A 22,339-nucleotide genomic window follows, 5' to 3' on the forward strand; every position below is an offset into this window, starting at 1 on the left:
CATGTCGTGGTTTATCTAGACGACATCCTCATCTTTGCTAATAATCTCGAAGATCATCGTTTCTGGGTAAAAGAGGTTCTTTCCCGTCTCCGTGTCAATCACCTCTATTGTAAATTGGAGAAGTGTGTGTTTGAAGTTAAAACCATTCCGTTTCTAGGTTACATTGTGTCCGGTTCCGGACTAGAGATGGATCCTGAGAAACTCCAAGCAATCCAGAATTGGCCTATACCCTTAAGCCTCAAAGGGGTCCAGAGGTTCTTAGGGTTCGCCAATTATTATAGAAAATTTATACGAGACTTTTCCACCATTGTGGCGCCTATCACTGCATTAACCAAGAAAGGTGCTAATCCGTCCAAGTGGTCCGAGGAAGCTACACAGGCCTTTCACCTTCTGAAGCAACGGTTCATCTCTGCACCAGTTCTGAAACAGCCCGACACCGACTCTCCTTTTATCTTAGAGGTAGATGCCTCCTCCGTTGGAGTAGGAGCAGTGTTATCCCAGAGGGCCAAAGATGGACATCTACATCCTTGCAGTTTCTTCTCCCGGAAGTTCTCCCCAGCTGAGCGCAACTATGCCATTGGCGATCAGGAGTTGCTAGCCATCAAGATCGCTCTGGAGGAGTGGAGATACCTGTTGGAGGGAGCTTCCCACTCAATCACCATACTTACCGACCACAAAAATCTTTTATATCTCAAAGGCGCACAATGTCTGAATCCTCGTCAGGCCAGATGGGCACTTTTCTTCTCTAGGTTTGACTTTAAACTCCAGTTCTGTCCGGGTTCTCAGAATCGTAAGGCCGATGCCCTTTCCCGCTCATGGGAGCAAGAAAATGAGTCCGAGTCTGCAGACAAGCATCCTATTATTAATCCGTTGGCATTCTCCACGGTAGGGATGGACTCTACGCCTCCACCAGTGAAAAGTTTTGTTAAGCCAGTTCTAAGGAAGAAGCTCATGCATTGGGCCCATGCTTCCCGTTTTGCTGGACATACAGGCATTCAAAAAACCCTTGAATTTATTTCTAGGTCCTACTGGTGGCCAACTCTGAAGAAGGACGTTATGGAATTTATTGCCTCCTGCCCGAAGTGTGCCCAACACAAAGTCTCCCGCCAGTCGCCTGCGGGGCAACTGGTTCCATTATCTGTTCCCCGTCGACCTTGGACCCATTTGTCGATGGACTTTGTTTCCGATCTACCTATCTGCAACAAGTTTAATACCATCTGGGTGGTAGTTGACCGGTTCACCAAGATGGCACATTTCATCCCTCTCACCGGTCTTCCGTCAGCTTCCAAGTTGGCTCAAGTGTTTATACAAGAGATCTTCCGACTTCACGGTCTTCCTGAAGAGATCATCTCGGATCGTGGAGTACAATTTGTAGCCAAATTTTGGCGAAGTTTGTGTCAAGCCCTCCAAGTCAAGTTAAAGTTTTCCACGGCTTACCATCCTCAGACCAATGGTCAAACCGAGAGGGTGAATCAGGACTTTGAGGCCTTCCTCCGTATATATGTGTCTTCCTCTCAAGATGACTGGGTTCAACTCCTTCCTTGGGCCGAGTTCAGCCACAACAATCAATACCATTCCTCATCTTCTTCTACACCATTCTTCATTAATTATGGATTCCACCCTAAAGTCCCAGAATTCCAACCGCTTCCCGCAACTTCTGTTCCAGCAGTGGATGTCACCTTGCGTCAGTTTTCAAATAACTGGAGGAACGTCCGCGCAGCCCTGCTTAAAGCCTCATTCAGGTATAAGAAGTTTGCCGATAGGAAGCGTAGAGCGGTTCCTGCTCTCAAGGTGGGTGATCGTGTGTGGCTGTCCACGAAGAATTTGAGGTTGAGAGTTCCCAGCATGAAATTTGCACCTCGCTACATCGGACCCTTCAAGATTGAACAAGTCATCAATCCTGTTGCCTACAGGTTACAGTTACCATCCTTCTTGAAAATACCCAGGACATTTCATGTTTCTTTGTTGAAACCGCTGATCCTGAATCGGTTTCATTCCGCACTTCCTCCAGCTCCCAAAGTTCAGACTCAACGGGGAGTCGAGTACGAGGTGGCCAAGATTTTGGACTCACGTTTCCGTTACGGTCAGTTACAATACCTCATTGACTGGAAGGGCTATGGTCCTGAAGAACGCTCTTGGACCAATGCCTCAGACGTCCATGCTCCTGCCTTGGTCCGAAATTTCCACGCAAAGTTTCCTTTAAAGCCTAAGAAGTGTCCTGGGGCCACTCCTAAAGGGGGGGGTGCTGTCACGATCCGGGTATCTGGACGCCATTACTTACCCTTCAGATGCCTCCTAAGGCTGGCTCAGCGTTCCAGGACCGGATCCCGCTGTTCCTGAGTTTCCACATGCAGAACGTCAGAGTGGTGATTTCATCAGCCGCGGCCTCCGCTGTGCCCGCGTGGTTAAATGTGCGCTTGTCAGTCTGGCGTCTCCTGTCTCCTGTGGCCGGCGTCGCCATTACTGTTTCAATTCTCACATGGATTACAAACCAAACTTCCCTCCAAGTGTCTGCATGGGCGCAGCCATCTTGGATTTTGTCATCTGATCATTTCCACCAATCTGCTGTCTGTATTGTTGATTTGCATAATTGCCTAGCCAACCCCTTCCTTGCTGCAGGTATAAGTAAGCTGTGCCTGAGCAAGGAAGGCGTCAGTGCTTTGGTTGTCTAACCTAGTTCCAGTTTGTCTCTCTCCTGTGGTTGTCTTCCAGGTTCCAGCTCCTGTCTCCAGACTTCTGCTATAGAGACCTGCACCAGCATTCCATCTGCGGTGTAGCCTGACTCTCCGATCCATTCTGGACTCACCTGTTTCCAGTTACAACAATCACCTGCTTCCAGCCCAGCTTCCAGCAGTGTACAGCTTCTCTTAAAGGGCCGGTGTCCTTTCTGCAGTTTACCACTCTTCACCGGTATTATTATTTCACCGCTCTCAAACTTCAAACTTCATTATCAATCACCTGCTTCCAGCCCAGCTTCCAGCTGTGTACAGCTTCTCTTAAAGGGCCGGTGTCCTTTCTGCAGTTTACCACTCTCCACCGGTATTATTATTTCACCGCTCTCAAACTTCAAACTTCATTATCAATCACCTGCTTCCAGCCCAGCTTCCAGCAGTGTACAGCTTCTCTTAAAGGGCCGGTGTCCTTTCTGCAGTTTACCACTCTCCACCGGTATTATTATTTCACCGCTCTCAAACTCCAAACTTCATTATTATTTCATCGCTCTCAAGTTCGTTTATTATTTAACTGGTTCCAGCCAGTATCCACTCCGTACCAACAAAAGTCTGGTTCCAGCCAGTATCCACAGCAGCCGTTTTATCTTCAGCAGCCCAGCCTTTCCTGGAACACCAGCTGGTACGATCCTGGGTTCTCTCCATTGCTACAGTCAGGCCTGGTAAGGACTTTCCAACTAGAAGATTATAAGAACTGTCTCACACTACCAGTGCCTGTGGCCCTTGCCACCCTGTAGTACCCAGGAATTGTATTTATCCTCTGTTGACTTTTATGTTTCCTTTACTGCTGCTGTGTTACGGAGTTTGTCATAATAAACATCATTGACTTTTATCCTGGTTGTCGTGGTCACGCCTTCGGGCAGTTATTCTACATGTTACTTACATGTCTAGGGGTCTGATACAACCTCCCAGGTTCCGTTACATCTCAGCCCCTACAACTGAGGCTGCCTCCCGTCAGCTCAGGCCCTCAGTTGTGACAAAAATGAAGGCGTGTCTTTACGACCCGATCACATAGAAATCAATCCCGCTAAAAGACAAATTTCAAAATTGTTTTTAAATTCCTTATGGGGTAAATTTGGTCAACGTAGCAACATGCCCAATACGTGTCTAGTGACCGATCCCGACAAACTTTTTGAATACGCGTTCTTACCGTACTATGACGTGTCCGCTTTGGACTTTGTTGACGATGATACAGTTATGGTAAATTGGAAGTATGCCAAAGATCATTACACCAGGGCCCTCATTCCGAGTTGATCGCTCGCAAGGCGAATTTAGCAGAGTTGCTCACGCTAAGCCTACGCCTACTGGGAGTGTATCTTAGCTTCTTAAAATTGCGACCGATGTATTCGCAATATTGCGATTTCAAACTACTTAGCAGTTTCAGAGTAGCTTCAGACTTACTCGGCATCTGCGATCAGTTCAGTGCTTGTCGTTCCTGGTTTGACGTCATAAACACACCCAGCGTTCGCCCAGACACTCCCCCGTTTCTCCGGCCACTCCTGCGTTTTTTCCGGAAACGGTAGCGTTTTTATCCACACGCCCCTAAAACGCCGTGTTTCCGCCCAGTAACACCCATTTCCTGTCAATCACACTACGTTCGCCGGAGCGAAGAAAAAGCCGTGAGTAAAAATACTATCTTCATTGTAAAATTACTTGGCGCAGTCGCAGTGCGAATATTGCGCATGCGTACTAAGCGGAATTTCACTGCGAAACGATGAAAATTACCGAGCGAACGACTCGGAATGAGGGCCCAGGGGCGCAATTTCAAATGTAACTATAGCCATCTTTACAACGGCTTATGCACGTGTTGAACTGTACAAACTACTGTATAGATTACAAGATAGATGTCTTTATCACGACACAGATTCTGTAATTTTTGTCAGTAGACCCGGTGACTGGTGCCCGCCATTGGGTGATTATTTAGGCGAGTTGACCAGCGAACTACCCACAGGCACCCATATAACAGAATTTGTCTCAGCCGGTCCCAAGTCATACGGCTATCGACTAAACAACGGAAAGACCTGTTTAAAAGTTAAAGGTATAACGCTCAATGTTGATAATGCGCAGCACGTTAACTTTGACAGCCTGAAAGAACTGGTCTTAGATTATCCTTTAAATCCCAAAGGCGATGACCAGAAAAAGGTTGTGATCCGTCAACCCGGTATAGTACGTGTGAAAAAGTGCTGGCAGATAGAGACGCGTACTTTGCAGAAGACGCAAAGGTGTGTTTATACTAAACGGTCTCTTACGGACAACTTCACAACACTGCCGTTCGGCTATTAAGATGGACACCAGATTTCAGCACCCTTTCTCATGTATTTTAGCGGGTCCGTCCAATTCGGGTAAAAGTTATTTTGTGAAAACGCTGTTGCAACACGCTACAACACATATGACTCATGTACCTGATAATGTTGTTTGGTTTTACACCTGTTGGCAGCCTATATACGACCAACTTCTGTGTGATTACCCCGGTACGCGTTTTATAGAGGGCTTACCAGAGTCTTTTAGCGATGATCAACTTTTTCCCCCTGATAAGATTAATTTAACAGTGATTGATGATTTGATGGACGCTGCAAGTAATAATTCTGAGGTTGAGAAAGCTTTCACAAAGTATGTACAACATCGTAATCTCAGTATCCTGTACCTTGTCCAAAACATATTTTGTCAAGGTAAAAAGAGCAGAACTATACATTTAAACACAAAATATATGGTCCTGTTCAAAAACCCCAGGGATAAAATGCAGGTGGGCATTCTGGCTAGACAAATGTACCCATCGAAACATCGTTTTTTTCTCGAATCCTATGAATCCGCGACGGCTGCCCCTTATGGTTATTTACTGGTTGATTTAAGAAACAACGCTCTTGACGATTATCGTTTACGAAGCGGCTTATTCCCACCAGACACGCCTGTCGCTTTTGTCATTAAGAAGCGTGGTTCTATAAAGCTATAACCGTACAACCTTTAGTCATTTGTTGTCATTCTAACAACGGTGAACATGTCGGGGCGGATAAGACGTAATTGGGTGCTTTTAAAAATGTTAATTAAAGCAACACCAAACCAAAGAAATGCTATTTTATCCAACGCTTCAAACGATTTAGTCACGGCTATTTGTGAGATAGCGCTCAACACGCTTAAAGGTAAAATACCGCTGTCTCAACGACAGTTAAACTACCTTAAAAAGAAGCGAGCGCTTATAAAATCACTTTGTAATAAGAAATGTGCCATTGGAAAAAAGAAGAAGTTGGTTAAACAGTCGGGTGGTTTTATCGGTTCGCTGCTTGGTTTTGCTATACCGCTAATTACAGGACTATTGTCTAATCGCTGATGGAGTACGCTGAGAAAATGTATCTGGTACCTCAGAATCAGATAGACCGTTTACATAATAAACCGAACAGCGACGACATACGTAAAACAGCAACGCATGGTCTAGATGTAGAGATCGTGAAAATACTACAGAATAATGATTTATCAGAATATGAAAAAGCAAAGCGATATACAATGTTGTTGCAGAGATACCTGGTGTTGAGTAAACAGGCTGATAGTGAAATGTCAACTTTAGCTCTTTTATCACCCGTTGCAAAATCTGTCGATGAATCAAATAATACGACACAGCCTATTGCACCCGATGCTGTTTATCATGAGCTTTTGAGCGGTGTTAATGACCGGTATAAGAAAAACTGTGAAATACTATTGAGTAAAATGACACGCTCTAAACACATCACAGACTGGAACAGTAAAGGGGAGTTTCTGTACAAAGGCGTCACTGTGCCTGGTTCCAACATGTTAGATTTAATAAGAAGCATCACGCAAAGTAACGGTGTGTCGATCCGTAATATACCGAACGGATGGCCTGAATTTATGCGGGCAATGTCTGAATTGAATATTCCCTCAACAGTCATAGCCAATGCGGCAAATAGAATGTGTTTAGAACGATTAAAAGCTGAGAAGCAGGATGACTCTGATGGCGCTGTGACATCGCCCATGTCGTTACAAACCCTTAACAAAGGTCGAATAAATGTTTTAAGTCCCCCAGGTTTAACAACACCGCACGGTTACTTACTGCCTAGGAAAAGATCCGTAAATCTATTTCAGGATTCATAGTGGCTGAAACTATAACATATAACTAATTTATAATATTTTTATACACTGTATTTTGTGTTGGTATTTTGCGCCACAATGTTTAACTTATGTCAATAATATTTTATGTAATGTTTTAAATGCTTCTTTACCGTGTTATATATATATATACATATATCAATAAAATATGCTTATGCTTTATAAAACAACGTTTTGTTCTTTGTTTCTATTGCTGTAAACGGAAGAAATTTCAAGCACGCGATATAAAGTTTAATAAACAACGTTGTTTATTAGAAAAACATCATAGATATGATGCGTTGTACATAAAACGTATCAAACAGAATGTTGATTACAAGTTACACAAACAATACAACGTTGTGCGTAACACGCTTCACACACAGCGTTGTGCGTGAAACGTTTTATGTACAACGTGCCATAGTTATGACACGTTGTACATAAAACGCTTCACGCACAGCGTTGGTTACAAGTTACACAATTCTGTATATATCTATATGCATAATGACTCAGACAATGGCTTCTTGGGAGTCGTCTTACAAAATTTGAAACAAAACAATCATTACGTTTTGTGTCATCACTAAAACGGGCCAGTACATCCACATATTTTATATTTTTTACACATGTAATATATAAAGTATATGCAATATTGACCGCAAACGGTACTGTTAAAATTTTGCAACTGCTTATTTTGGTGATAAACACTTTTTGAATTCAAGTTTAAAAAATGTATTATTGCTTTTGGGAATAGGGGGCTGTCAGGGGCTAACCCGTAAGAATCAAAAAAGTAACATTCACGCTGTTCGTTAAAATAAGCGGCCAACCAGTGCTCACCCGGCTGCCCGCTGCTATGCGTATTGATTACAAACGCGCAGGGATATTGCGACAGTTTACTGACCGGTAACATATCGCACGGATACGTTCCTTTAAAAATATGCCTTGTGCTTTGCACGGCGTACAGAATACAGTTTATCTGTAATGTGTTCATTTTTTCAGCAGCGTAGTGTTAGTTTATTTCATTTATAGATAATCGTACAGCACATCGCGCCTTTGATTAATCTCGATGATGTTATCAAATAGAGCGTATATTATCACATTGACTGTCCGGTCCAACGCTTCTGCAAAGCGGAATTCGGCACGTAGATTGCCTGTTCTTATCAGGGAAAGGTGTTCTCCACACTCCTGTTCTGGTGAAAGGTCAAAAGCAAATAGCGTGTAGCCCCTGAGGTACTCTTCGCGGTCAATCAGTATACCATTTTCAGATTTCTGCTTATTTGTGATCTGTATGAGTGACATATACTCTCTTACAGCATTACCGCTTTCAAAGTCGGGTTGAAATGGCTTGGCGGGGTGCGGCGTTCCATCCAGATAAAGGGACGCAAAACTTACATTTTTATGTTCAAAGCACAGGGGGTTCCGGTTATGGATTCCTGAAAATGATTCGTTATCCACAAAACCGGCTATAACTGTTTTCGGCACTTGTCCTAAAAATAAATTTTCTAGATTGAATACTCTACTGCCTGTTGGTACGCTGTAGATTTTCATCCCAACGCGGTCAATCGCGTATTTCGCGTTACCGTTTAACAGGGCCTACGCGTGCCCAATCCGCACGGCCGGTGAGACCTGAACTCTTTTCACGAACAGGGATGCAGCTGTGATCTGTATTTTAAAGGCATCCGCCTCAGACGACATTAAGCAGAATGCGTCTTTGTTTCTGGTTAGTTTAATCTTCAGATCAACGGCGTTTAAAATTAGTTTATGTTGATGGAAAAGGTCGCAGTGAAGCGGGCCTAGCAGTTCAACAGTGCGACTCTGCGCTGTTGCTCCTGCTCGTTTTTTGAAACCCGTATTCGGCCCGTCCAGCGCCGTGTTGTTAAATTCACCATCCGCATCTTTGTAAAATAATCCTGTTGTGTGTTTTGTTGACAATGCATCCGAGCTGTAATTCAATATAGTCTCAATGTACGCGCGGTATGCGTAAAGATTGTTGGATTGTGATATGAGCCTGTCGCCCAAAGTTACATCCACTTGGTTGAATAAAGTCGCTATTGGGTAATTAATAAGTGCGACCCGCGCACCTTGCGGTATCGGCGTGTTATCGGTTCGTACGATCTTGCATGTCACGTACAACAGCGTGTTGTTCAGATCGTAGTAGTGTTCACCGCTGGCTGCTATATAAAATTCAAGCGGAGCTGTGTCGGATAACGCCGCTAAAGGTTGAACTTCGACGTATAGACTTTTCTCTATGCTAGTTTGTGTCGGGGGCACGTCAAAAAGATCCAGCTCTGTTTTTGCACATTTAACGGATTCGTGGTGTATGAAAGACATGTTTAAAAAATATCACCAACGGCGCTCTTCGGCTTTCTCTTCTTCTTTGAGTTGCGTCGTCTCTGTTTTTTATTTAAAAAGGGTATGTCCCAAGGCGGAAGCGTTATCATACGCTTCCGTTTTCTTTTAGACACGCCTTTTCTTGTATATATTAGTCCTGAACCGTCTTGCTTTGCTTGGTTCGCCTCGTGTATCTTATTCACCACGGCCGTTGTGGCTTGCCCGATAACATCTTTCGCTATATTACGAACAGCTGTCTTCATATGCGGTTTAGCCAACTCTAATGCTCTCCGGAAAAGAGGAACAGCTTTTCTGAAAAGACTTCGAAAAATACCGCCTAAACCGCAGCCGTACATGTATGCGCTGCCGTGAAAACCTGGTAATCCATTACTGGCTTGAGATTTATAATATTGCGCATAGAGGCCCGGATCGCCATAATTTTTAACAGCGACCATTCTGCTTAGTTAATAAAATTCAGTTTTGCGGCGTCTGAAGTGTAGCTTCACGATCGCTTTCCCAAACTGAAATGCCATGTTCTCGTTTTGGTCGTTCTTTATCTCTATGGCTATCGTGTCAAAATGTGTTTTGCACAATGGTACGTAATCGGGTTTCTCGTATCGTATTGTGACAACCTCATTGTTATAACCCTTCATTTCAACAGTGCGAAGTAGCGGTACATAACTATCCCCGACCCGTTGGTGTTCGATAATGTCTGTGTACACGTACATCGTATATTGGCCGCCTTTGATGTCGGCGCATGGTTTAGAAATATTAGTTTTAGGCTGTAAACCCAGTATCCATGTCAGCTTAGAACCGGCGTGGATTTGATACAAAAGTTTACTGTCGCATGTTACAACGCGTGCAAATGGATCATACGTTAGTCTTAATCCAACGTCCAGTTTCAGTTGTACAATTTCAGCGTTGATTACGTTCAGTAACGCCTCCATTGTTTCATAAAAACCGGGTTTAATGCACAAACTCGCGACTCTCGCCACCGGCTGGTCCGCCGTTCCATCCCATGATAATTGCAGTCTACAATCTTGTAAATCCAATGTATTCCACGTATGCGGGTATTGTATCTCAGTAAGTGCCACTTCCCATTCGCCATTTAAGTCTATCGGTTTAGCCAACTTTGTCGTATAGTTAGAAATCTTATTTTGCGGGAAGGTAACAGCCGATGCGTTGCTGGGTAAGGTTATGTAGAACGCCTTGTCATCCATCGCTCGTCTTGTTTAGATACTGATGATCTTTATATGTCTTTTATCACCGATGCTGCGACCCAACTGTTAAATTTTGCGGGGTACCCGCGCCACTTGACCGTCTTATTTTTTAAAATCTTTTCCACTTTGTAAACTCTGTTATAGTTTTTTGGTATGCTTTGAAGCTCTTCGGGGTAAAAACTACCTGTTATAACTTCACCGTACAGATCTGCCAACTTATAAAGCGGTTTAATCCCTTTAGTGTTCACACTATGTACAACAAAAATCTCCTCAGAAAAGCTCTGTTCGTAACCTTTCTGAAATATGTCCTTATATTTAGAAATACTGACGTGGTCACCGATTCCTAAACAAACGGGGGCTTTCTTACTTCTAAAGTAATCACCGTAGGTCGTTTTGAAGACACTCAATGCGTTAGAGTCATTCACATCGTTTGGAGTGCACTTAATCGTTCTATGGTATGTGTTATTATAGCTGCGTATGAAGTCTTGTAAAACGTCTATATATCTGTAGGTATTCTTTGCCGTGAAATAGCGCCACATGCGTGTTTTTAAAGTCCTATTGAAGCGCTCTATAACAGCAGCTTTCACATCGTTATTGGTCGTGAAATGATTTATACCGTATTTTTCTAACACCTTTTTTAGGTTTCTGTTTAGAAACTTTACCATTATCGGTTTGTAGCTTCATCGGCACATTACCGCGCTGGAATATTTTTTCAAAAGCATTAGCGACTGTTGCTGCGTTCTTAGCGGTCAGACTTTCACCCCACACCCTCTTACTGAATATATCGATGATTGTTAATATGTATTTAACACCATCGTTGTATTTTGACAGATCTATCAGCGATACCAAATCGCATTGCCACTGTTGGTTTATGCCCGATACACAAATCATGTTCCTTTTATAGTTTTTTCTTGCTGGCTTGTGCAGCGTGTAGGCATCTTGTTCTTGTAACCACTTTCTTACGTCGGATCTTTTAAATTTATTTTTAACCGACCCATAATATTTATCAATGCCGCTAAAACTACCTGGTTTTAACACTGTGTAATATGCATCTTTCATCCGCTTGATTTGACGCGCTGCGTTGCGTGACATTCTGCGACTGGTGTTACGTGACACTCTTTTCAAAGTCATTATCTTTTAATACGGTTTAATATCGAACACTATAAATTTATATAAAATTTAATATAAAATTTTATATTAAAGCGATATCAAACACTATCATTTAATATTAAAGGGGGTGGAGCCTAGGAGAAAGGGGGGGGGTCACCTGTCAGTTTGACAGAAAGGTTGTCTTTATCTACTGATGCCGGGCGCCCGCTGAGATCGCGTTACCAGCGGGCGCCCGTCTCCCTCTCCGCAGCGGCAGCCGGAGCTCAGTACTGAGCTCCGGCTTCCGGCTCTGTTAGTGCGCGCTATGGGAGAGACGTCATGACGTCTCTCCCATAGTGCCGAGGAGCGGGCGGCGAGAGAGGACTGCGGCGGGAGCGGGCCGGGCTTGGTAAGTATGGTGCTCCCCCCACCCCCTCCCTCCTATATGTGTACCACTAGCGGCGTTTCTACTGGGGGCTAGTTACTGGGGGGCTTTTACTACTGGGGGGCTTTACTACTGGGGCAAACTACAGAGGGCAAAACTACTGGGGGGCTTTACTACTGGGGCAAACTACAGAGGGGCAAACTACTGGGGGGCTTTACTACTGGGGCAAACTACAGAGGGGCAAACTACTGGGGGGCTTTAGTACTGGGGGCAAACTACTGGGGGGCTTTACTGCTGGGGCAAACTACAAGGGGCAAACTACTGGGGGCATTACTACAAGGGGGCAAGCTACAAAGGGGCAAACTACTGGCAGCATTACTACTGGGGGCTAAACTACAAGGGGGCATAATTACAGGAGCTAAACTACTGGGGGTATAACTACAAGGGGGCAAACTACTGGGGACATTACTAACTTTGGCAAACTACATGGGGGCTAAACTACAGGGGCTAAACAACTGGGGGCACAACTGCAGGGGGCATTACCACTGGGGGATAAACTACATGGGGCAAACTACATGAGGGCAAAACTACTGGGGGCATTACCACTCAGAGGCTAAACTAAAGGGGGGGGGAGTAAATTGCTGGGGTCATAACTGCAGGGGCATTATCAGTATGGGCATGACTACTGGGGCTAAACTACAGGGGCTAAACGACTAGGGGCAATACTACACAGGGGCATTACCATTAAGGGCATTACTGATGGGGTGCACAGCTATTGAGGGCATTGTAAAGGGGGCACTTCATAAGGGGCACTACTGTTGGGGGCATTGCATAAGGGGCACTATTACTGTGGGCATTGTATAAGGGGTGCTACTGCTGGGGGCATTACTGTATGGGCCGACAAAGAAGCTGCGTTCCCGGTCCGCCCTCCGTCACTCCACCCCTACCATCGCCGCCGCACTGGAAGCCCAGGTTCCAGACTCCCAGCTGCAGCGGATCTGGGACCAGGCCGGCTTTATTATCCCTGCCGCTGCATCGAGCTCCTGTGACCGCGGCGCTACTAGTTCAAATCTGTCGCTGATTGGCTGCCGGTCCGCAGCAGTTTTGAAATATTAGCGCCGTGGTCACAGGAGCTCGATGCGGTGGCAGGGATAATAAAGCCAGCCTGGTTCCAGATCCACTGCAGCCGCCCTCAGCCTCTTTTGCCGCCCCACCCTCGGACCTCTGTTCACCCACAGCCTCCTCCTCCGCACTATCTCCGAGGCCCACAGCCTCCTCCACGTCACGCCTACCACAGCCTACTCATCCACAGCACCGCAGACCACCGCCGCTGCTAAACAGGTAATCTAACCTGCTGCCTTTCTCTCTCCCTAGTCCCTACTGTATTCCCTTGCTGTCACTTTCCATGTCCCTGCTGTCACTTTCCATGTCCCTCCTGTCACTCTCCCTGTCACTCTATAATGTGAATTTCGGCTCATACCGTGTGCTATAATGTGAATTTCGGCTCATACCGTGTGCTATAATGTGAATTTCGGCTCATACTGTGTGGTGTAATGTGAATTTCGGCTCATACCGTGTGCTATAATGTGAATTTCGGCTCATACTGTGTGGTGTAATGTGAATTTCGGCTCATACCGTGTGGTGTAATGTGAATTTGGCTCATACTGTGTGGTGTAATGTGAATTTGGCTCATACTGTGTGGTGTAATATGAATGTGGCTCATAATGTGTGGTATAAATGTGAATTTCGGCTCATACTGTGAGGTATAATGTGAAAGGTGTCCTACTATTGTGGTGCATAATGTGTATAAGGGGTATATGGTGTGGTAAACTACACTGAAGGGCACGCCCCCTTTTGAGTGGCCACGCCCCCTTGTCAGGAGTGCGCGCGCCTTCGGCGCGCACATAATTGCACCCTTCACTTTTCCATACCCCCACTTAAAAATTTCCACTTGGGTACTACTACTGTGGGCATTATTACTATTGTGTGACCACGCCCCTTTCTTTTTGAGGCCACACCCCCTTTTGCTGCGGGCACCGTGTGGAGGGGGGTGAGTTCCACCACCTCTCTAGGACCACTTTAAGCACTGACTGTACCTATATCTTCCTTGTTACCATCTAGCGTCTGTACCATATATGATCACCTCAGCCATAAATGGTCTTGAAGAAAAATGGTTCTGGTGTACACTCAATTACAGTCAAAATCAAAGAAAATAGGAAATAAGTATTTCTCATACGTCCTAGAGGATGCCGGGGTCACCATTAGTACCATGGGGTATAGACGGGATCCGCAGGAGACATGGGAACTTTAAGACTTTGAAAGGGTGTGACCTGGCTCCTCCCTCTATGCCCCTCCTCCAGACTCCAGTTTTAGAATTGTGCCCAGTGAGACTGGACGTACTACAGGGGAGCTCTACTGAGTTTCTCTGATAAAAACTTTTGTTAGGTTTTTTATGTTCAGGGAGGCTGCTGGCAACAGTCTCCCTGCTTCGTGGGACTTAGGGGAGAGACGTATGACCCACTTCTAGTGAGTTCAAGGGCTCTGCTTCTGGCTACAGGACACCATTAGCTCCTGAGGGTGCTGATCGCTGGGTACGCCTAGATGCTCACTCCCGCAGCCGGCCGTCACCCCCTTACAGAGCCAGAAGTCAGAAGACAGGTGAGTAACAGAAGAAAAGAAGACTTCTTCTTCAGTGACAGCATTTTCTGAGGTACCGCGCAGTGAACAGACGCTGCGCGCCAAGCTCCCACACACAGCACTACAGGGTGCAGGGCGCGGGGGGCACCCTGGGCAGCTAAAAACATCCTCAATCTTACACTGGCAAGAGGGGACATTAGTGCCACGGCACTGTCCTAACCCCCGCCAGTATAAATATTAGAAAAAGCGGGACAGAAGCGCGCCATTAAGGGGGCGGGGCTTCTTCCTCACAGCTCACGGCGCCATTTCCTCTCCGCAAGCTGCAGAGACGCTGGTCCTCCTCACACTGACAAGTATCAGGGGTGCAAAACGGGGGGGGAGGCATGTAAATTGGTGCAATATAAGTGATAGTTAAAGCGCTATAGGTCTGAAGCAATTTCTTGGTGTTTTCAAACCCGTTGATTTGGCGCTGGGTTGTGAGCTGGCAAATCCCCTCTGTGTCTCTCTGACAGACTTTACTGTGGGTCTGTCCCCTATATGCCCGGTGTGTCTGTGAGTAGTCATGGGCAAAGTGATTCACTGAACTGAGTTGAGACACATGACTCAGTTCAGTGAAGTGTCTCGAGTCAGTGTCTCGGCACATGAGTCATGACTCATTTGTATTTTAATGTATTGCAGAGACTGCACATGAATCAGTGAGTTGCCAGTGCTGGCAGATCAGTGCTGGACTCATGAAGGGAGTTATTCAGCTGCAGTGATTGTGCAGTGTATCTGGGGGAGGCAGCTGCTTATGCACTGATTGTTAATAATATATTAACATAGATTCAGTGTTATGTTGATATATTATTAATAACCACTTATTGCATACTAGTTACAGAATATGCACATTACTTCTGGTTGAGGAGAGAAAGCTTAACAGCCATGAAACACATCATTCATTCTGTAACTAAACCAAATAAAAATTTTATTTTTTATTTTGCATACTTTGCTAATTGGATGATTTTAGGTGGGCTTGGATTTATTATATTATCCACTATCTAGCCTCCAGGGAGTTTGCCACCCACAATCACATTGAGCAGGATCAGTGAGCACTGAGCTGAGAGCCCTGTACCACAGGGGCTCCACCTCCTGCAGGCTTATGCTGCATGAATCAGATCCATCCACTGAGTCACTGAGTCTACACAGTGTACAACTGTCTCAACTCACTGGCAGACTCAGGATGAATCATGATTCATCAAATGGATCAGGCTAGGGATGGACATCGATGGTCGATGTTTCAGAACCATCGATGTTTTCATTTCGATGGTAGTGTTTTTAGCATTTAATGGTGCCCTCCCGATGTTTTTCACCATCGAATGATAGTCATTCGATGGTCTTCCGATGGTGGCTTGTTTTTTTCTAATTCCAAATAGCTATGCCTCCCCTTGCTGCTGTGTCTATCAGGGAAACTTCCTAAGTCCGTTGGAGGCTGTCTGTTTCAGACATGAGCCTGCTCAGCCAGTCCCCTCACCCCCTTCCCTCTCTAGACTGCTGCTAGGCAACAGGGCCCACTGCAAGCTCTGATTGGCTCTCACTGACTCAGAGAGCCAATCAGATCCCAGACCTTACTTACCCTGCAGCAGCAGAAGCCACAGACACTCGGAGCTCAGGAGGATTCAGAGGAGACAGTGACCTCACTGATCTTTATATCACTCCAGCTATACACCACCACTGATCAGGGGGAATAATTTAGGAGGGCTATGGACAAAGTCCTTGCTTGAGTATGTTTTGGACTGTGGGAAAAACCAAGAAAAAACACAAAAACCATGGAAAGAACATACAAACTCCACACCATAATCATCGGAATTGGTCCCATGTGAGACAGCAAAGCAAACCGCGCACTGAGCAAGTTGCCATCCACATTATTGTAAGAAATTCCCAGCCGGTACGCCGTACCGCTGGGTCGTCCACAATACTGCATTCCGCTGGCTTTGTTCTGTGTGAGGGGAGGAGAGCGCAGCGCAGTGCCTCTCCTGCCCCTCAATTCTCTTGGATGCCCTGTCTCACTCTCCATCGGCGGCGGCGCGGTCAATCTGAATAAGGCACCTGTTTACTAGCCAATCAGAGCTCATGGACCGGCAGCCGTGGCTCCTGATTGGCTGCCGGTCCGCGAGCTCTGATTGGCTAACGAACCGGCGCATCATTTCAGATTGACCCCGCCGCCGTTGGAGAGTGAGACCGGGCATCAAAGAGAATTGAGGGGCAAGAGAGACGCTATGCTACGTTCTCCTCCCCTCACATAGAAGAAACAGAGCCAGCGGCAAGGGGTGGGGGGCAATGAGCGCACAGTGGGACAATGTATATCTGCCACAGGGGGGCATTGTATATCTGGCACAGTGGGGGCATTGTATATCTGACACAGTGGGGGCATTGTATATCTGGCACTGTGGGGGCATTGTATATCTGGCACAGTGGGGGCAATGTATATCTGGCACAGTGGGGGCAATGTATATCTGGCACAGTGGAGCATTGTATATCTGGCACAGTGGAGCATTGTATATCTGGCACTGTGGGGGCATTGTATATCTGGCACTGTGGGGGCATTGTATATCTGGCACAGTGGGGGCATTGTATATCTGGCACAGTGGGGGCAATGTATATCTGGCACAGTGGGGGCAATGTATATCTGGCACTGTGGGGGCATTGCATATCTGGCACTGTGGGGGCATTGTATATCTGGCACAGTGGGGGCAATGTATCTCTGGCACTGTGGGGGCATTGTATATCTGGCACAGTGGGGGCATTGTATATTTGGCACTGATGGGGTAATGTTACTTCATCATTGGGCATTGTGTGTGTATATTATATATGTATATTATACACACAATGGCCCTCATTCCGAGTTGATCGCTCAGTTTTTCGTTAGCACAACATATTCGCAAAGTTGCGTTAGTGTAGTAAATTTGGGCACATCCGCCCCCAACGTATTTTTGCACAATCGTACGCAGTATTACACAAAGTGGGCGTACGCCAAATGAGAACGCAGCAATGCGAAACCATCGCAGCAATGCGAAACCATCGCATTAACACATACTACATCGTAAAAATACAAAGTTTTAGTAGATTTACACATTCATCTTAAAAGTGCACACTTTTGCGGACAAACGCACCACAATGGTTTTTTTTCCCTATTAAGTGGAATAACACCTTTCAATTAAAAGTCCACAAGCCCTCCTCAATTACGAATCCAATTAGTGAAATGATTTGTAATGTTCATGATCAATTAAGTATTTTTCAAATACCTGAAGAGCACTTTGTAGCCATAATTGGACATCAACATTTAATATTTTTAACTATAAATATAGATGTTTGAAATGTGCCTGGTCTAATGTTTTATGTTTATTTTGGGTGTAGAGTTTTAGTATGTGAATGAAGGTGTTTGCATGTTTATTTAGACAATAACAACATATGTTTTAAACAAACTTACGTTAGATGTATGAAATGTTTAAGGTAATAAATGTCTGATAGGCAATCTGCTGTTCCTTTATTGCATTAATAAATAATAAACACCCGCTTAACTTGAAATATATATTTTTTTATTTATTTGTCATATTTTTTATAATAATAAAAATAGAAAATGTAAAATTAATTTTAACAGTAATTACGCAAATTTTTGTAGCTGGTCAACATGATCCAGCAAGGCAAGAAGATTTTGGCGCATGTTGGCCAGAATGCCCGCAAAAGTTGTGGGATCTCCAACGGCAACATCTGAAATTAAGAGGTAACATAAACATTAATAACTTACTCACATTACTTATTATACAAGTAAGGCACAAAGCACACTTTAATGCAGGCATGTCCAAACTGCATCCCTCCAGCTGTTGTGAAACTACATATACCAGCATGCCTTGACACAGTTTTGTGGTCAGGGAATGCAAAAGCTGTGTCAGGGCATGCTGGGATGTGTAGTTTCTCAACAGTTGGAGGGCCGCAGTTTGGACAGGCCTGCTTTAATGGCAAAGTTACTACATCATGGCTGTTTTATGGTACAATCATTAGCAGAACAACACACAAGCCTGCTCAGCCTTTTTTTTTTATTTAAAAGTGTACCAGACCATGGGGTACATTTACTACTATGTGAGTTCTATTTAAGATGGAACGTTGCCCATAGCAAACAAGCAAAAATAAGAATATTATCTTGTAGAAGTGGTTCCCAAATTTTAAAGTATAATCTTATTGGTTGCTATGGGCGACAGCCCATGTTAAAGATAACTACCATCTTCGTCAATGTTACACCATGTTGGCATTCATTCACATCTGGAGTGACGTTTTTTTTTTTTTTTTAGGGGGTTGGTCCTGCATCATCACACTGCATATCAACATCTTCAGAAGGACAACATATCCTAGCATGACCACACTCCCTGAAAGCTGCCCTTACTAAATAAGGTCAAACAGGTTTGACTTTATCCAATAATCATTTTGTGAGTGTAACTTTCACACCACAAATCATTGTGTCGTTAGGCTGCCTAACAAAGTGAAGCATGTGATTTGTAAGTGCAAATATTAAGAATACACAGGCACAAGTGTAAAACACCAACAACATACTAAACTCCACTCAGGTCTAACTGTTTACCAGAAAACCTAACACATATAAACCCTGTTGTCCTGGCAACCCTGTCGACCTAATGAGTGTCGACCTAGAGTGGACACAAAAAACATTGCACACATAAACACTGTACATATAATGACACTCACAAAAATGTAAATGCAACATGTAGACCATGAAGAATAACTCAAATATTTTTCCTTGGTACAAGAATTCCAACAGTACAACACTGCATGTTTTGTCATTGTAAGTGTAAGTAGGTAATCATTTTTTTTAAAATGTTAAAACACTTACTTTCCTCTGCAACATGATGACTCCCAGAAATGTCTTCAGGGGCTTCTTCTGCCCATTCACTGGGTGGGGAAGGCGGCTGGATGGGGGAAGGCGGCTGGATGGGGGAAGGCGGCTGGATGGGGGAAGGAGGAGGGATTGGGGAAGGAGGAGGGATGGGGGAAGGAGGCTGGATGGGGGAAGGCGGAGGGATTGGGGATGTTATTTCAGAGGGTGGGTCTGATTGAGAGGGCGAGGGGGGCGGAGAGAATGTTAGGCCAATAGAGGGTGAGGGGGGCTGAGAAGGTGATTTGGAAGTAGAAGGAGAAGGGGTATGGGAAGGAGGAGAAGGGGTCACAGAAAGAGAAGGAGAGGTGGGCTGAGAAGGGGAGTGGAAAGTGGAGTGGGCCTGGGAAGCTGAGGGTGACTGGGAAGCTGAGGGGGATTGGGAAGCTGAGGGGGACTGGGAAGCTGAGGGGGACTGGGAAGCAGAGTGGGATTGGGAAGCTGAGGGGGACTGGGAAGCTGAGGGGGATTGGGAAGGGGAGGGGGAGTGAGAAGGGGAGGGGGACTGGGAAGTGGAGGGGGAGTGAGAAGGGGAAGGGGGCTGAGATGGTGCCTCATGTGTTGCTTGCCGTTGTGGTCGTCCTATAATGATATTTGTGTTAAAATTTAATTTGCATGTTAAATTACATACTAAACAATTGTAAATTTCACTGTTCTGTTCCATGTAAAAGACAGAGTTTTTTTTTTATAAAAAAAAACATTTTAAAAACCTCTTCATGTTGCCCACAGCAAACAAAATGAGTCCAAACAATTATTTGGACGCTCATTCCTTAATCTATTCCATTGAGTCATATTGATTGGTCTAGGCAACATCACCAGATCACTATTCAAGCCACCTTATTATATAGACAGCACTGATCAAGTTTTTGGGTACAGTTTCCTGCCTGGTTATTTTTTCTTGAAAACATGCACTTGTTTGGTGACATTTTGCTACAGTCAGTACTGTTTGCCCTAACCACACACACTGTCCTATTGTAATTAGCCTACCACTTAGTGTAAATTTGCACAATTTATGCTAATAATCTTATGTAATGTAACTTACTGCGTGCATGCATTGCGCGGATTTGCTGCCGGATCTCCGCCAACAGCTCTGGAGTCCTCCTGCGGAGATCACTCCATCTCCTCTCCAACTGTATTATTGTCCGCCTGCTGCGGACGCGAGACCGCAGCAGGCGGCGGACCTCCGCGTAGGCCTCGCGCTTAACCCGATTTGGGATGAAGCGCCCAACGCGGCCTACGCGGCGGTCCATCACCGCAACCAGGACGCGGAGCTCCCGCCTGGTGAAAGGTGCCGCACGCATCATGGCAATGGCGTTTTCCTTATTTGGGCATATATTTATAGTGTCTGCTAGCATGTGATTGGTCCAAAATCTATGCTGTAATTTCTAATAACTTTATTGATCTTTGCAATGCTGGGAAGAGCAGAGTGTTAATTAGCACGAGCGGAAATACGCATTCGCAGAAGGAATTTTAAAAACATTAAAACATAAAACAAAACAAACAGACACAGACACACACACACACACACACAGTTTTGGGTAAATTTAGATACATATCTGTGTACTCACCACAGTTTGTGTGATCATTCAGCTGGACAGTCACAAAGTGGACAACATTAAGTTTCATTTGTTTGTGTGTTTGTTGAAATAAACAGGATTTTAGGATAGAAAACAAATAAGGACACTATTTAGCAACATCACAGTATTGTTTTTGCAAATAACACATTGTAAGCTTAACGTGTTAACGGATTTTGTGGCAAATAAATATTACATATTCCAACGCAAAAAATTAATTACACAATGGCCTTACAATAGCAAACCAAATGACAAAATTAGTCAAAAAACCAAAGCATACTGTGGTTTTATTTTGATTAAAAAAGAGAATCTTAAAACACTATACCTGAAATATTCCGCAACAATGCTTGCCCTGACTTGGCTCCCCCTCCGTGTAACACTCCCCCCACCGAAGTGTCGGACAACCCCTGGCTCCTCATCAGGCAATTCCTCTGTCTGAGGAAGCTCTACGCTACTCCTTACCGCGATGTTGTGTAGTATAGCGCACAGGACCACTAGTTTACTTGCCATCTCCGGCGAATACATGATGTCGCCACCAGTGCGGTGGAGCACACGAAACCGCCCTTTAAGGACCCCAATTGTGCGCTCCACCAGCTGCCTAGTGGCAGTAAGCGCGGAGTTAAATGCCGTCTGTGGTCCTGGCCTGGGATTACGGTAAGGAGTCATGAGCCAGGGGGTGCAAGGATATCCACGGTCTCCTGTTTGATGAGAATAACAAATTAGAAAGAGTATATTTTTTTAAAATTAGTAATTTCAGGCCAAAAATAGTGGGCCAACTCACCCAATAACCACATGTCTGATCTTAATCTGTGCCATATCCCTGATTGTCTAATGACATACGCATCATGGGAGTTTCCGGGAAACTTTGCATTCAGGGAAAGGATCTGGAGGGATGGCCCACAAACAACCATTACATTCAGAGAATGAAACAGTTTCCTGTTTCTAAAAATTTCTTCATTATGTCTTGGTGGCTGAATAGCTACATGTGTGCCATCCACAACCCCAATAACATGTGGGAAGCGACTACCACCTTCCTCAAATTGCCGCTTCACCACATCTAGGGCACCAACATCCAAAGGCATAGCAATAAATTGCTTCACACGCTTTAGGAAAGCACGGCAGACACGCCGCAGGACCTTACTGAACTGGCCCTGCGACATGCCAGCCAGGTCTCCAACCACATGCTGATAAGAGCCTGTAGCCAAAAAATGTAACACAGCAAGGAATTGTGTCAATGGTGGTATTGCTGTAGGATACCGAATTGAAGACTCCAGATCACTCTCTATTATGGAGAGAGTGTCTAGGATTAGATGTGGTGGCAGCCTGTATCTACGCACAACAACATCATCTGGCATCCCAAAAAG

At 45.0% G+C, this 22,339-nt stretch overlaps 1 long non-coding RNA gene across 1 annotated transcript; it reads right to left on the reverse strand.

The window, feature by feature from the left end:
* Positions 1 to 18,141: 18,141 nt before the first annotated feature.
* On the reverse strand, positions 18,142 to 21,764 carry LOC134947818 (uncharacterized). The gene is made up of 4 exons (XR_010182797.1): positions 21,301 to 21,764; positions 20,970 to 20,991; positions 19,360 to 19,983; positions 18,142 to 18,227 (listed from the first exon to the last, which is right to left on the reverse strand). It is a non-coding gene; the product is annotated as an uncharacterized LOC134947818 (long non-coding RNA).
* Positions 21,765 to 22,339: the final 575 nt, after the last annotated feature.

The sequence above is a fragment of the Pseudophryne corroboree genome, chromosome 8, assembly GCF_028390025.1.
Source record: "Pseudophryne corroboree isolate aPseCor3 chromosome 8, aPseCor3.hap2, whole genome shotgun sequence".
NCBI lineage: Eukaryota > Metazoa > Chordata > Amphibia > Anura > Myobatrachidae > Pseudophryne > Pseudophryne corroboree.